Source organism: Primulina huaijiensis, chromosome 7 (genome assembly GCF_012295235.1).
Source record: "Primulina huaijiensis isolate GDHJ02 chromosome 7, ASM1229523v2, whole genome shotgun sequence".
Lineage (NCBI taxonomy): Eukaryota > Viridiplantae > Streptophyta > Magnoliopsida > Lamiales > Gesneriaceae > Primulina > Primulina huaijiensis.
In genome coordinates, this window is record NC_133312.1 from 3005713 (window position 1) to 3018197 (window position 12485).

General features: G+C 33.6%; 1 pseudogene; it reads left to right on the forward strand.

Moving 5' to 3' along the window:
- Positions 1 to 9565: 9565 nt before the first annotated feature.
- LOC140980797 (uncharacterized) lies at positions 9566 to 11334 on the forward strand (annotated as a pseudogene).
- The last annotated feature ends 1151 nt before the right edge of the window (positions 11335 to 12485 follow it).

Below are 12485 nucleotides of genomic sequence, written 5' to 3' on the forward strand. Positions count from 1 at the left end.
ATTGAGTTGATGCCAGGTACAGTTCCGATTTCCAGAGCTCCGTACAGAATGGCACCGATTGAGTTGAAAGAGTTGAAAGAACAGTTGGAGGACTTACTGGCCAAGGGTTACATCAGACCGAGTGTATCTCCTTGGGGTGCTCCAGTATTATTTGTGAGGAAGAAAGACGGTTCTATGAGACTTTGCATTGACTATCGACAACTGAACAAGGCTACGGTAAAGAATAAATATCCTTTGCCTCGTATTGATGATTTATTTGATCAGTTGCAGGGTTCTTCTGTATATTCCAAGATTGATTTGAGATCTGGATACCATCAGCTGAGAGTCAGGGATTCCGATATCTCAAAAACAGCATTCAGAACCAGGTATGGACATTACGAGTTTATTGTCATGCCTTTCGGTCTTACGAATGCCCCAGCTGTTTTTATGGGATTAATGAACCGTGTGTTTCAAAGGTATTTGGATGATTTTGTTATCATATTCATTGATGATATTTTGATTTATTCAAAGAATATGATTGAGCATGCAGAACATTTGAGAACTGTGTTGAAAATTCTGAGAGCTGAGAAATTATATGCTAAACTGTCGAAATGTGAGTTTTGGTTGAGACAGGTAGTATTTCTGGGTCACATTATATCTGGAGATGGGATTTCTGTGGATCCTAGCAAGGTTGAGGCCGTGATCAGTTGGCCTAGACCGACATCTGTGCCAGAGATACGCAGTTTTATGGGTTTGGCAGGATATTACCGTCGATTTATTAAGGATTTCTCGAGTATTGCTAAACCTATTACTCAGTTAACACAGAAAAATGCTCCGTTCATTTGGTCAGAAGACTGTGAGTCCAGTTTTCTGGAATTGAAGAAACGATTGACCAGTGCCCCGATCCTAACTATCCCCTCAGGTACTGGTGATTTTGTCGTGTATTGTGATGCTTCTCACAGAGGTCTGGGTTGTGTGTTGATGCAGCAAGGGCATGTGATTGCTTATGCCTCGAGACAGCTGAAACCGCATGAATCTCGCTACCCAATTCATGACCTTGAATTGGCAGCCATTGTATTTGCTTTGAAGATATGGCGACACTACCTCTACGGTGAGAAATTCGAAATTTATTCTGATCATAAAAGTCTGAAATATTTGTTTTCACAGTCTGAGTTGAATATGAGACAGCGAAGATGGCTTGATTTGCTTAAAGATTTTGATTGTGAAATCAAATACTACCCAGGAAAATCGAATGCAGCAGCCGATGCCCTAAGTCGAAAGGTATGTTCTTTGTCCTTATCGACTATAGGTGTTTCAAGTTTGATAGAAGATTGCTGTTTGTCTGGATTAGTATTTGAAACAGATTGTCAGCCTTTGAGATTATATGCTATTCGAGCTGAACCAGAGCTGATTTTGAAAATTAAAGCGGCTCAGAAAGTTGATCAGAAAGTACAGGAATCGATTGAGATGGTCAGAGCAGGTCATCAGTCAGAGTATCAGGTACGTGATGATGTACTGTACGTGAATAATCGTATTGTTGTGCCGAATGTTTCAGAATTGAGACAACAGATATTGACAGAAGCGCACCGCAGTCGTTTTAGCATTCATCCTGGTGGCAGAAAGATGTACAATGATTTGAAGACACAGTTTTGGTGGAAACAGATGAAATCTGATGTCAAAGAGTTTGTGTCAAAGTGTCTGAATTGCCAACAGGTAAAAGCAGAAAGAAAGAAACCAGGAGGACTACTGCACAGCTTGTCTATTCCTGAATGGAAATGGGATCACATTTCCATGGATTTTGTGACGCAGTTACCGCGATCCTCCCGAGGTTGTGATGCGATTTGGGTCGTGATTGACCGATTGACCAAATCAGCATGTTTTATTCCGTATCAGATGACATACAGGTATGACCAGATGGCTGAGATCTATGTTAGAGAGGTGGTCAGATTGCACGGAGTGCCAAAGTCGATTGTATCAGACCGTGATCCTCGGTTTACTTCGCACTTCTGGCAGAGTTTACAGCAGGCTCTAGGTACGAAGTTGCATTTGAGTACTGCATATCATCCACAGACTGACGGACAGTCAGAGCGGACTATCCAGACATTGGAAGATATGCTGAGAGCCGTAGTGCTTGATTTTAGCACTAGTTGGCAAGATGCATTGCCACTTTGTGAATTCTCGTACAACAACAGCTATCAGACGAGTATTGAGATGGCACCATTTGAAGCGTTGTACGGTAAGAAGTGCAGATCCCCTCTGTATTGGGATGATATCTCTGAAGTTCCTGAGATTGGACCTGATATGATCAGAGAGATGACAGAAAAGGTAAAGCTGATTCAGAAGAGAATGAAGACTGCTCAAGACAGACAGGCCAAATATGCCAATGCTCGACGGAGACCGTTGGTATTTGAGGCAGGAGACCGAGTATTCCTGAAGATTTCACCTTTCAGAGGAGTTGTTAGATTTGGCAAGAAAGGGAAGCTGTCTCCACGATATATCGGGCCGTATGAGATTCTCGAGAAGATAGGAGATCGTGCCTATCGACTTGCATTACCGCCTTCTTTATCTGGAATACATGATGTCTTTCATGTATCTATGCTGCGGAAGTATCTCCCTGATGATTCTCACATTATTCAGCCAAATGAGGCCGAGCTTGATGAATCTCTGAGTTACATTGAGAAACCGGTTCAGATTATTGATCGTAAAGAAAAGCAACTCAGAACGAAGATCATCCCACTTGTGAAAGTCCAGTGGACTCGCCATGGCATTGAAGAAGCTACTTGGGAGACTGAATCAGATATGAGACAGGAATTCCCAGAGTTATTTCACTGATGTGAGTTTACTATTTTAGTTTCTGGTATTTCTGATTTGATTACTTGGGACATGATTGCTTGAGATTTCGAGGACGAAATCATGTCTCAGAGGGGGAGAATTGTAAGGCCCGAGATTATATCACCTTAATCCGAGATTATTTAGTTTACGAATTTTGGAATGGTGAATTAGATTCCACGGCTTTGTTGTAATTAAGTAGGATTGAAATTGAATTAAAAGATTGAGCGGGGGCCGTTTTGCAAATAGTGAAAAGTTGAGGGACTAAAGTGCAAATATGGAAATTGAAATGGGACACTTGTCTTGGCCATCCCTTGAACGTGTCATTGTTTACTTAAAATTCAGAATTGGCATGGGGAAAACCGAGAGTATCCATGGCTAGCTTCCTTAATGTTTTTTTTTATCTTCAAAGCTTCATTTTGCAACATCCAACCATCAACTTATTAATCCAAGTATAGATTCTTGATCCTTACCTTAAGAGCTTCAAGGGGAGGTAATTTTCATCCATTTCCAGCATGTTTCGAAATTTAGATGTTGGAGGATTTGTGATTTAATTGTTGATATGTGTTCTTGAGTATATAGAGATTATAGAACCGTAATCAGATCGAAGAACAAGTTGATTTTGGAATTGTTATGATTTTCTAATTTTATCGATTGAAATTGAACAGATTTGGATTATGGATTGATTACAGATTGTAACGGATATGGGTTATGGTTTGTAATTGATATATGTTGTTATTGTATTGACGGGGATATCGGGATTGTGCCGTTATGCCGTTGATTTGAATTAAATTCAGATTGATCAGATTCGGTATTGAATTGTGAATGGAATGTTGATATTGCTATTCTCGATATGTCATTTCAGATTTACAGAGACAGTCTTGAGTTCAACACTTATATTGCTTCAGACCGAGACTACGAAAGAAAGGTATAAGTCAATGTCGAACCTGGGAGAATGACTCGAGTTAGATATAACTTGAGTTTCCCTAAACCACATACTTATTATTATTATATGCATTGATTTGAATTGATATGCTTGTTCTATTGAGTTATAGAAAGCGTGATTAGACGATTGGTCTTGTGACAGAGGTGCCAGACGGTGATAGAGTAGTCACTGGCCCATTGCACATTGTCACAGAGGAGTTATTGGCGGAGGTGCCAAAGTCTTTGACGGATAGGTCAAGACACTTGATGTTTGGTTTATATCGATGTTTGATTAGGAGTGGATTTACTTCTATTACTGAGATTCGATATAGTATGCCAACGTCTGGAAACCGGGATCCCTAGACTAGGAATGAGTCTCGTCTGAGCTGTAGAGTCACGAGTTATTTACAGTTTTATATCGATTTATGTTTTCAGATTTAATACATGTGATTGATATTTGTTTCATGCTTTTATATCGATTAATGATTGCATGTTTTGTTGATTTATACTGGGATGTATTTCTCACCGGAATTATCCGGCTGTTGTCGTGTTTTTATGTGTGCATGGCAACAGGTGGGACAGGATCGGGGTCAGGAAGAAGATGAGAGAGATCGTGATTAGAGTGGAGACTTCGGACTTTGATGTATATAGGGTTTGGAACACTTGACATTTAGTTGTTACACCTTAGTTTGAGTTTGATGTTTGTTGTACAAGACTTGTACTATTATACTGATATGTATAATTAGATTGATTCCATTACGTTCCGCACTATATATAAAAAAAAAAAAAAAAAATTTGTAGACCCATATTAATTACATTGATCCAATTATCCCAATGACGATTAAGAAGATGATTAGCGTCCGGGTCCCCACAGTGTTTTATTTTAATTGATTTAGTTTTTAGTATACGAGATTTTATAATCTTGTAGTTTGATTTTTTTTTTTGTCTCTTGAACTGATTTTTACTCAATTCCATCAAAATTTTTCATTGTATGTGTTAGTATGTAAATTATAATTTGCATTTGCTTTGATAGATTTGTTTTGTGACAAAAATCAATTATTTACTCTTCCTTATTTTGATGATTTTTATTTTGTTTTTATAATACATAGATTCACATATGACTCGTGAGATTAAACATAAGAAGTTATTTCATTGAGTTCTTTTTTAGTTTGTGTATGTAATTTTATAGTTTGATAAATTTACGTAGCATATTTGATATTGATAATAATTATGTAAAATTAATTATCAACTCGTATCTAATTTTTTTATATTTAATAAAAAAATATGGATTCTTCCCTAAAACCTAAACTAAGAGACCTCCAATTTTCTTGAGACGATTCTGGATGCATCTGAGTAATGACATAAATATGCTGGAAAAGCTCATATTGGTACAGTGGAGTTAATCATCAAATCCGAAACGTTACAAAGTGGGATGCACTTATTAGAATTTTAAAATAGATATTGAATTAATGGGCTAATAAAATAAAGTGGGATGGTTCTAAAATGACATGAATATATGTGCTATACACCCATAAAGCAAATTATGACCCATAAACCCACTAAAAAAGAAAAACCTCAAAATTTTGGGGTGTTACATATTTTTTAGAAAATTGGTTTTTTGTATTCTTAACATCAAAATTTTGATTTTAATTTTTCTCAATTAAAATAAAATCTCAAAGCTTTTAATTACTTATGCTTCTACTCGAGTTAATTAAAATTTTAAATTATTTAATTATAATTATATGAGTGTATTAGTTATAGAGATTTACTTACATTTTAAAATAACAGAATTTTGTGTAGTTGATAAATTTCTATGGACTTTTGTAAAATCTCAATGACCTCTAAAGATTTTCACATAATTTTGTAGATTTATTTGGTAGAAGTTTTATTGACATTTATAATTTTTTTCATAAAACCATGTGGATTTTGTACTTATTATTGTGTGTGATTTTTTAAATTTATTAGAAGTAGTAGTGAATAAATCTAGTTAACATAATTTTATTTATCAATATAATTTTTTTAATTTTTGATTTAATTTTTGAAAGACGATAAATCCGTACTAAATTTATTACAATTAAACTTCAACTATTAATTTCAATTAAATATGTTTATTTAATTAATTAATATTTTAAAAAAATGTGTAAAAATAATTTTAAACATTAATGAATAATCAAAATTAAAATAATTTAATTCATTTAAGTAAACTTTTGTATGAAAAATTATATGAATTTTGTTTTTACAATATTTCTAAAAAATAAATAAACTTTAAAGATAAGCAAGTTGAATGTATAAAAACTTTTTGGTTGAATCATTTTATCAAACACTTAATGTGCAATATGATGGTATTTTAAGAATACATAAAAGCATTCAACAATGCATCTTAAAAATAGTAGCAATAAGTAAATGCAATAAAGTAAAGATGCACAAGTTTGTTAATTGATGTTCGGAGAATAACAACTCATACTCCATCTTTTCTTTTAGCACACTCGATTGTAAGCCACAATCTCACAATTTGCACAATATTTAACTTCTATTATACATGACTATAAACATAATTTTTAATATCTTTGAGTGAAGACACACTCATTTAAAACTTGAAAATCAACTCTCAACGTTTATGTGTGAAAATTTAATATTTTACAATGTATAAATATCTCAAATATATCATCACACTTGAGCTTGCTCCATTCTAGCAAATTTATTAATATAAGTTACTCATGCTTTGAATCTCCTTCCAAATTTTGTATTTTATCTTCAACTTGTTGTATTTATGGCTTCCAAGAATGATATAAACATTGGATACAAGAATATGACTCTTAATAAAGTTTATGTATTGTTTCTGACATTGAAACAATCATATTCACGCTTCTATACACTCTCGTCATCTTCTGCTGATTTTGGACTTTACTAGATGCAGCAGCTACTGGTTGTTTACTGGTTTCAGCAGCTACTGGTTTTCAGTAGTCATCTCTACAGGTTTGGGCTAATGGGCTCTGCTGTATTTCGATGTCTACTGCTTTTCAGCACTCACAATTTCAGCACTCGTGATTTCAGTAGCCATGTTTCATGCTTATGCCTCTCGATTCGGTTTATTTTTGGCAAAGTGATGAACATAAAAGATGTATATCTTTTTCTTATATTTCTACGGAATCAAGAATTATTCAATCTAGTGCTCGTACAAGAGCTTCATGCCCGAAATACTCAGTTGTACCAGAGATTCTGCTATGCTGAATTTGAGTGTAGAACCAGTAATTTCAATACAAATTTTCATACTCCTATACTCTGATTTGGATTTCGACATCTGAATATGATTTGTAGTATTTTGACTTGGCTTTTGACGGCTGGTCATTTGAAGCATCGAGCTATCATATATCATTAAAAAACTTCTGATCGCCAGATATTCAGCTTTGTTGATTTCGGATTTCAGCATCCAAATCTTATAACTTAAACAAACAAGTACACACTTGAGTAAATAAGTTAGAAACATGATAACAAATTTTGTTATCATCGAAATCAAGATTTTTTACATTCTGAAACGCAACACATATGACACTAAAAAATTCAAATTTTCACTTTTATTTTCAAACACTAAAAAATTTAGATTTTCTCACTTTTTCATAATTATAAGTTTAATAAAATTTAAAAAACATAATATTGTCCAAAGTAAGAACATTTACTTTTTTCCCCATTTAGATAAATGATCACACTAAGAACATTTACTTTTCAAGAAATAATAGAAAGTGTTTTGTCAAAACAAAGCATAAGGCTTCTCTAGTTCTAATTCATAATTATATTTTTATATTTATTGTTACATCAAAATCAAATGCATATTCATTTTTAGAGAAATAATTATTTTTTAATCAGAAAAGTATTAGATTTTTAACCTAACTCATTTATGGAAAATTAGATTTTAGTATTTTTATATATAATTACTTAAATAATTATTTTATTTATAATTTTTTAATTAAAATATCTAACAACATGATATTTTGTATTTAAACGTTAAATAATCACAATTACCAATTAGCCATTGAAGATTTCACATCTCCAATGTACCGATTTATTACGTAAAATAAACAGATTTGAGACGGTCAAATCCGTTGCTAGATTTGACCGCCGTCACTATATCGGTCGTGCTGATCAATAGCAACATTTTTTAAAAACACTGTCTAATTTATTTATTTTAAATAATAATTTTGAAATTATTATAATTAAAATTTTGATAATGAATATTTTTTCATATTTATAATTATATGATCGATATGTTTTAAAAAAAATTGTTTTATTGTTTTTGAATATTTATCAAACATAACAAATTAAATTAAAATTGTTCCCAAAAAGAACATTAAACTAATATATATCCAACTAAATCCCGATCGATATTTAAAAAAAATAATGTTCGACTAATATCTAAACTAAAATGTACGATAAGTATCATCAACAAAAAATAAAAAAAATCCTACGGTGCCTCGGTCTCGTCATCGGTGTAACCGTCGTTGTCATCGTCATCACCATCCTCGTCTCCATCATCATCGTCATTGCCATCATCTTGACCCAAGTCATGTGATGATCCGATATACTGTTGTGAGTAACCGCGCCCGTGTAAGAATATACACTCGTGTGATGCTCTGGTGACAAAGCGATCGTTGTGTGATCCTCCCGCTGTGTGATCCTAATGCTATGAAGCGACCGCTGTAAGATAATCTGATTTTCAAAATTCAAAATTGCGATGGAACGTAGGTTAAATAATTTTGTAGCAAATAGCGACAGGATTTTTTACCTTACCAAACTGTCGCTATTTTATAAACGTGATGATTTTGATATTTCGTCGCTAATTTCGCGACGGAATTGACGTAGCTTATTTTTGTAGTGTCTCATTACAATATTCATACCAATCAACCGACTTTGATCTTCAAGAATCGAATTATAAATTTTCAGACTTTCCACCACAGATTTTCTTCCTAGATTTTTATATTTTTCTTGATATTAATGTATAATGATTAAAAAAATTTATTTTTTACTCAAAAACTCTATTGATATGATATTACAAACCAATTTTGTGAGACAAACCTGATTTATGAAAAAATATTATTTTTATATCAAAATTATTAATTTTCATTACAAATATAGATCAAGTTGATCTGTCTTACGAACATTGCTGTAAAATGTAGCGCCTAGGCGGTAGGCGGTCATTCACCGCCTCGATTTTAAGAAAAAATCGGTGGCTCCAGGCGGTACTAGAAAAAGCACCGGTCTAGACGAATAACAAACTTCCTAGACGGTTCGATTTATTTTTTTTAAAAATAAAATTTTAAATATTAATATTTTTTAAAAAAAAATCGTTGAACACAATTATGCATATTTTGTTGAGATATATACAAATACAAATAAAAAAATTTCTCCACATTAATAAACATATTTGAAAAAATAATAATGAAAATGTTGAACATATTTATGTATATATTTTAACTATTTTTTATATTATAATTTTTTTATATTTTTATAATTAATTAATATATTTTAAAAAAGACCTTCTGTGTTTTATATTATAAGATTTTTTTAGTAGAGAAAGATATTATGACTGAAATCTCGTTTTAAACTGCTGGTGTCTCAACAATAAAGCATTTGGCTACCAAAATCCTACAAGGATTTGGAGAATTTGTTGTGCTTTTTTAATAAATGTGCAAAACTTGAAATCTTCGCAGAGATTTCACAAATCCTCTATAAATACCCTCGTCTCAAAATCATTCTTTTCACTGCAAAACTTTCACAGAAGCACAGAGTTTACATTCAAATCCTTCTCCTTTTCCTGAAGAAATTTTTGTATTCAACAATGGCGTATGCATCATCGAGCTCTTCCTTACAAGCGAACCTGATCGTGGAAGAGAAAAACGAGTTGATGGTTCCACCGAAGGGCGGCCATTCTTTTCATAGAACCGCCCATTTTCTCCGGCCATCAGCGGCCACCATTGATGACCCCGGCTTTATTCCTGTCATTCCACCGACTCTGGACTCGGATCATGAAAAACCAATTCAAAACCACCGCCTGGAAGTGAAGATTCTCGGATAGAATCACCCGCAGAGAAACTGCAAACATGGATTGAGCAAATGCATGCTTTGCACCACTTAACGTGGAAACAATCTGGGATTTACGAAGCGATCATGAGCTCAAAATACAAAATCCATAGAAACGAAAATTTGATTTTCATGAGGTTTGCTGAGAAATGGTGACCTGAGACGAACACATTCATGTTCCCTTGGGGGATGTGATGGTGCTCGGAGGTTTCTCCGTTTTAGGTCTTTCAAATTTGACATCTATCGGGGAAGACGATGAAATGAGAAGAATTCAGAAGATTTTGCTGGATGAGCGGAAGAACATCACCAAAACAACCTTAAAGAGAGCATCCCAAAACGCATGGGTTGTTAAATTCATGAACAGCGGGAGCGAAATCGAGCACCAGGCCTTTCTGGCTCACTGGCTTTCGAGGTTTGTGTTTCCCAAATTTGCAAATTAAAAGACAGTATTGGTCTATTGGAGAAACGGTTATCCCTGGCATCCATCTTTCTAGAGGAACAAGGATTGCACTAGCACCTGCAGTTCTTGCTAGCATGTATAAAGATTTAAGGTCGCTAAAAGAGGCCCTCGATGCATCGCGAAAACCAAGCTTTAATGGTGTGTTAGATGTCCTTTTAAAGGTTAAACTCTCTGCTCCACTTCAACTTATCCAGGTTTGGATCTGGGAAAGGTTCCCAAGTTCCCAACATTACGCCCGAGGCCTAGTCCGACGCTATCTAATGACCCAAAAATGGCTAAGTGGGATTCATTACAATTTGATGTCCAAAACATATAAACTTGTATAGATTCCGCTGCTGACCTTTTTATGTGGCGTCCCTATTCAAGAGACGATAATAACACGGCATTAAACTACGCTCGCAAGGATATAGCCGAATGGGTTCGAACCAATATAAGCCATGATGTGATGTCGTTGGCTCGATGCTGGAGGGCGAGTGAACTTGTAGGGCCGGACGCTGACTACATAGAGCAGCATCTGCCTCATCGAGTGGCTATGGCATGGATCAAGACGTGCACTGCCTTGTGCCACGGGTAAATTCTTCCCCTCGGGCTGCTTGGAAGTATTACACGTACGAGGCCCATCGAAGATGAGAACCTCTACATACCTGCTCGCCTGTATAAGTCCGATGTTATAACCAACATATATTTTCAGGTGGAAGACACTAACATCAGGTGAAGAAAAAAAGCCCGTCATGACTGATCATCCTCCTTGTTTTCAACCCAAAGATAAGAGGCTGCGCGATCATAATCTTGATTTGTCGCCGAATCACAAGAGGATTAAACATGTTGACAATTTTAAAGTAAATATTGTTAAAAATAGAGTTTCTCAGTTGGTCTTGGACACTGAGTCCCGGGAAAATGGCATAGAGCTAGGGGATGCTATCAAGGGTACGGTTGGTATAATGAAGGGGGTTCCTGATCTTCTGAATGAAATCTTAGAAAGGGAAAAAAAACCTTTAAATTTGGTCATTCTATCATCCCTTGAAGTTGAAGATCATCAGAATTTGATGAAATATTTCTGTATCTGAAATTCTAATTGCTATCCGAAACATCAAACTTCTGAATTATTATCTACCAAAAAAAAAAGAAAACGACAAAGAAGAATTGCTTTAATTATGAATGCCTAATTTGTTTTTGCGTGTGAAATTTGCATAACTTGCACGGCTGTTGACTTTGCATGGATTACGAAATCGAAATCGAAAAGTCATGCAACATACGGTCCAACATTCACATGCACAAACAAACAAAAAAATCGAACATTAAATTTGAGTAGAAAATTATTTAACATAATTACTTTAATAAAATTAACTATATTAAAATTTAAACTATATGCGTCAATTAATGATTATATACACACATGTTGTTGTATGTAATAATCAACTAGTGTATCTTAATCTCATAGAGTAGACAAGCTTAAATATCCTTATCGTTGGTAATTATATAGGAGATGCTTTACATCAGCATCCCTAAGTTCCAGATATGTCCATTTGCGAGAAATCCAAGAAAAATTTCAAGAAAGTTGCAATTAGAAGACGATCGTATAATAATTATGTCCTTTTTAAGCAAAATTGAACTTGGGATGTTCGAATCAAGTATTCTTGTCTTAATAGTAAGAGTGAGGTCTTCTAAAGATTTTTTTTTGGACTTTCATCGATCGCATGAAATATGTAGTTAGATAATTCTCGTCTCTTTGTAAAAAAAAAAAAAAAAACAAAACAAATGGGATTTTCATTACACAGTTGAATTTGACATTTAATTTGCTATATATAGGTAATTAGTAGAAAATTAAACTAGTTTACATATTTTACTTATCTAAGTAATTAATCTATTACCTATATAAAAGAGCCAATCTTTTAGAATTGTGAATTGACTTTTAAGCCCTTCATTAATTAATAGAATTAATTAATTATTAATATTAATTCAAGAATATATAATCTATTTATTTCTATTACCTATATATTAATGAATTTTAATTATCTATTACCTATATTATTATTATATATATCTATTACCTATATAAAAGAGCCAATCTTTTAGAATTGTGAATTGACTTTTAAGCCCTTCATTAATTAATAGAATTAATTAATTATTAATATTAATTCAAGAATATATAATCTATTTATTTCTATTACCTATATATTAATGAATTTTAATTATCTATTACCTATATTATTATTAT